The following is a 5,222-nucleotide window of genomic DNA, read 5'->3' on the forward strand; positions in this document are numbered from 1 at the left end:
TCGGGCGCTATTTCGAAAGCTGACAGACCTTGGCTGCCTTGGTGTTCTGTGTTTCATTTAACAACTTGGCTTTAAGTTTAATATCATTTCTTTGTTAACTTTCAGATTAGTCTCCTTCGTGGTTTTGCCTTAAAATGGAACACAAATCCTGAGAATGTTAACGAGAAAATTGAGTACACAGACCGCTTGATCGGCTTGGGGCTTGTTCACAGACCCTGGACATGGTCTTCAGTCACCTTTGAAAGCAGTTTTGCATTTTGTGTGTGTTTAAGATCGTTCTGTTCAAGCACAAATGGCCCTTAAAATACTTGGTGATGTTTCAAGGTTACAAATAAGAGAAGAGCCTTCTCTTGGGCTGTTGCTTTCTTTCAAACTGAGAAGGATATCATGCACCCAGCGTTCTCCTTTTGTTTTCATTATACATTATAATGGAGTGGGCCTTTTTAGGGCGTTGAAATCATTTGACTTTGCTTAACTGCGATCTTCGTCGTGTTTCACAAATACTCTTCAAATAAACGTATTTTCAGTGGGCATATTCTGAATTGAATGGACCGGCTGGGTGCTCGAATGTGCACAGTCACTGTGGATGTGCATGAGCCCCTCTTGTCAGCCAAGACTGGATGCTCTTAACATTTTCATTTTACATGTTCATCCCACTGCATTCAGTAAATTGTGTCCCTGGGGCACCCTAGTATTTCTTTAAATAGTTTTGTGCAAATTTCAACTGAGAGGAAATGAACTTCACTTCTGATTATGCTTTAGTTTGTATTATAATTTCTTGTTTGATAGAGTAATTTTGTTTATATTCTGGTATTGTTCCTTCTTCATAAACATCCTTGAGAATAAACATTGGGGCATAGTGTTGATTTTTAAATGCAGAATTAATCATATGACTTTGTCTTTGATGTGTTATGACACTGAATGCATTTCATCTGACTACCTCTGCGATTAATGGAGTTTGGGATCTTCTGCCGAAAATGTAAGTGTTTGGTGTCATTTAACCCAGTTACATGTAGGTCCAGGGCTGTTTCATAAGTTTTCTGTAAAAGTTTTCCATTATCTTTTTTGCATAAATAAGGAAAAAATTTTCTGATTGGTTTTTTAACCCTTGTTTAACAGCAGCGACTGATGTCAAACTGTCCACTGGCCCAAGCTCTGAGAAAAGAAAAAGTAAAAGGTGTTCTCTGAGACTGTCCTTCTTCAAGTGTCATGGCCTTTCACTGTAATGTTCCATAATTACTCTGTGATATTTGGTTAAAGCAGGATGAACCAGTGGTTCATTTTCAAGAGGCAGCCATATCTCTGAAGATCAGTCTCTGTCTTATGTTACCTTTCATAACATTTGGCCTACTTGATCATGGGAAGATGTAGCATGATTGGGTTCCAGAGCTCAATGTTTTTGGAAGCTTCTCTACATAAGGGAAACGGTGTGTTTGCCCCAGACACCCACCTATATGAATTTTCAAGTTACTTGATTTTCCTGCAGTTGTGCTAGTCTGTCTACCCACAGGCAGTCTTCTTGCAGGTCTCCTCTAGGACGTGTGATGGAAAAGTCCAGTGCTGGTCAGCCTAGGGGACTGTCAAGTGAAGAGTGGATTTGGAACCAACTGGCCTGATCCACTAGACACGTAAGATCAAACTTATGTTATGTGGGCCAAATATGCTGGGCAGAGGGTAAGATTTGTTTCCTGTCACCTGTAGCATAACTGAAGATGGTGCTGAAATGCTTTTCCTGGGTCCCTAAGAAAACAGTGTCGAGGTCTCTCCCTGGACATGGTTTGCTAATTCTGTGGTGGAAGCTGTTAATTGAATCAGTTCCTTAAATAAGACAGTGGTATCTTTTTCCAGTCCTTAATCATGATCCTCTGTTCATTGTTGCCTGTGTTGCAGACACATTGACTTTTAGAATGTCAGTTTTCAAAATCACATGATTTTGATGGTTTACCATCAAAGGGTTGATCTCTCTTTTTATTCTGCTTGGAAATACATGTACTAGCTGGCAGCAGAGAGATAGACTGGCTTGGCCTGTTGAAAATAAACCACATGAATGAGGAATTTGTGCTGCCTGGGTGCCATTTTCCCAAATATGACAATATGGATCTGAAGGTAATTGAAAATATTTCTGTCTATGAAAAAGTCTAAAATGGAACCTGTGGACCAAGCGGGTGGTGGTCAGTGGTGGATTCCCAGACCCCTTTTACATGTGATAAGGTTCCTGGGAATATAATAGAAGTGATTGTCAAGTCAGGAATCAATACTTCTTCAAATTTTCACCCTTCAAGTAATTCTTGGCTGTGTGTTTCCTTGCAGACATTGCTGGGATTATACTAAGTGTTTCATACACAAAAAGCCTCCAGTATCTGAATCTGAAAGTCTCTCAGCTCTCTCTTAGTATCACATTTGAGCTTGACTCCCCCCTCTTTTGCACAATGGGATCTCTAGCATGCTGTCTTGGATGTTGTGAGAATCCAGTGTGATAACCTTTATTAAGTACTTCGGGTACAGTTGGTGCTCAAGGAATATTGTCCCCCACTTTGTGAATCCACCTGCTGGAGCAGAAAGGGATGGTATTAGGTTCAACTCCTTTTCTTGCCACCGTTTCCTTTTCCTGCCCCAGCTCTTTACACTTTGGCATCATTTCATTTACACGCTTGTTTCCTTTCTCTGGTCCCTCAAGTTACCTCAGGAGTTACTGAAGCATCTTATTGGAAACCACAAGTCTTTAGTCCTGCTGTAAAGCAAGAGGCAGCCCTGGACTCGGCTTTTCCTTACTGAGAGTGACATTCTGCACTGGTCAACTTAGACACCTCATGTGGCGGCTGACATGGCTTCACACCTGCACCTGTGAAGAGTTTCCAGGGTGTGAACCCTCTGCTGGCCAGAGGGTGACTGTTACCTGGCAGTGACAGAAAGGTTTCTACTCTTCCTCTTTGTATATTAAGTTATTTCTTTTCTCTGTGTTGATTAATTTATCAACATTCAGGCGAGGTCATTTGCTCAACTGAAGTGGGAGGAGAAAATGTTCAGTAGAAATGTACTCAAAGAGCCTTCTAACCTTCGGTCTCAACAGACAGCTCTGGTTCCTCTGGTTTATTAGTGGTACAAGTTTGAGTCAGAAGCTGGCATCACAAGTCCTGAATTTCACCCACCGATGTTCAAATTACACATTTCCTTTTTGGTGGGAAACTAGAGTGTGTGGCCTTTTCCCAGCACATTGACATTCATCCTCTTTTCTTTTACACTTTTAATGGGTTAAATTACTTTAAATCCTTGGATGATGGGTGTCATTGTGGATTCCTCATGCGGTGACAGACTGAAATGTATAATACTGAGAGAAAGGTTTCTCCTAACCTGTGTTCAGTCACCATGAGACATGATGGTGACCAAGCCCGGCTCATCTGCTAGACAAAAGAGTTGTGAAACTTAACACTAACCGTGGCCCCTTCTCTCCTTTCCACACAGGCTTGTACTGGCTGCCCATTGCATCCCAGTCATCCTGAATCTCTTCTTTGGAGGGGGAAGGGCCTCAGTGAATTTTTTCATGCGTACTTCTGCTGACTATTGTCTTCTTAGGAAGCAGTCACAAGGCAGAGCACTCGCAAAGAGTGTTTTGCCCATTGGCGGCAGTCTCAAGAACTGACAGTCTTGAGCAAGACAAGTGGACGCTACTCAGTACAGGTCAGATGTGACCTGGCTCCTCTGTGCTATTCCTGGTGCTGTTCCCTAGCCCTGCATAGTCACTTAGCCTCCTGAGGCATATATTTGATGAATGTTTTCTCTCAGGTGGGAATGGTAATGTCTTCAGTCTAAGGTCTTCAATCTAAATTATATTTATCAAGCTCAATCGATGAATGTATCAAGTTATCTGTGTCAAGTTATCCGTATCAATGAATGAATTTATCAAGTTACCTGTATCAAGTTCAAATAATGAATGTTTTCTCTCGGGTGGGAATGGTAATGTCTTCAATCTAAGGTCTTCAATCTAAGTTATCTGTGTCAAGCTCATGCTTGCCCCTGATTTCTGTGGGTGACAGAGAAATGGGAAATATTTGGCATCTGAAGGCGATTATTTTGCAATGGGGTATCTTTCTTTTTTATACTGCTTTCCTGTTATGTGCAGAAACTAGATTCATCAGGATACCAGCAGTCATTTGGAGTGGCATGTTAGCCTACTGGAAATGACGATGATGATGGTGGCCATGATAGTGCTTTTGCTGGTGCTGATGCTATTAAGAAATCCACCACAACCACCACTGATACGAAGGCTAATAGAAGCAAGAACTATCCTCAGTTCTTTTCATTGGTTTATTTCTTAATCTTCTCAAATCCTGTGATTTGAGTACTCTTTGTAAGAAATAGATAAAGCTCTATTTTGCAGGGGACATTCGTTGTATAGAATGGATCATTACATTGCCATGGTAACAGAGCTCCTCCCCCCACATATGGTGTAGATGGGTGTTACAGCTGGGTTTAGCTGGCCCCATATCTGGTGATGTTATTTATGAAGCTGTGAGAAGCCTTCTTAAGTAATATTTTCTTGCTTCAAAAGTCAGTGGTTCCCACACCTCCATCTCCACTTCATTTCCAGTCAACATCGTTATCTGGGGGTGACACAGTGTGTTTTTACTGTAGTAGAAATAACGGGTAAGGTAAATGTTCCCCAAATTGGGGAGAATACATGTTGAAATAAATGGATTTCATGGCTGATTGGCCAGCCAGTTTGATTGTCTCTTCTTTCAGAGAGGCTTATAGAGGTTACTGGGTCACATGAGGGCAGGAGTCTCTGATCAGGAAAGATGGAATGGCATATAGACCGTGGTCTCTCCTTCTGAGGCCTGCGGGTTGCAGGTGGGCAGAGGGTAGGGCAGAGCAGCACTGGATGCAGCTGCTCATAATGATTAAGGACAAAGCACTGTGGTGTGAAAAATACGAGAAGCTTCCTGTATCCAAAAAGTGTTTTCTTCCCCTTCCACATACTTGTCCCTGCCTGGGATCGGCAAAGCATGAAGACCAATGATAGAAATGCACATCCTTGAGTGAGACATGAGACTACATTGCCTTCAGGCACAGGTGAGACTTTTATAACGGGGGCTTTACCCTTCTTTACAGCATTCCTCAGACTATTAGATGTCACTGCTAGACAAGTTCTTGTGTTCCTGCTTCAGTCTGGGCACTGCCTTAGGCTGTTAAAAACAGCTCAGGAAACGTGGCCACTGCCCCTC

At 42.1% G+C, this 5,222-nt stretch overlaps 1 long non-coding RNA gene across 1 annotated transcript; it reads left to right on the top strand.

Moving 5' to 3' along the window:
* The first annotated feature begins 348 nt into the window (after window positions 1–348).
* On the top strand, window positions 349–4,718 carry LOC147341346 (uncharacterized). Its single transcript, XR_015159598.1, has 3 exons — window positions 349–979; window positions 1,526–2,913; window positions 3,463–4,718. It is a non-coding gene; the product is annotated as an uncharacterized LOC147341346 (long non-coding RNA).
* Window positions 4,719–5,222: the final 504 nt, after the last annotated feature.

This window comes from Bos grunniens, chromosome X (assembly GCF_055505025.1).
Source record: "Bos grunniens cultivar Pamir isolate PY7600 chromosome X, Bosgru_T2T1.0, whole genome shotgun sequence".
NCBI lineage: Eukaryota > Metazoa > Chordata > Mammalia > Artiodactyla > Bovidae > Bos > Bos grunniens.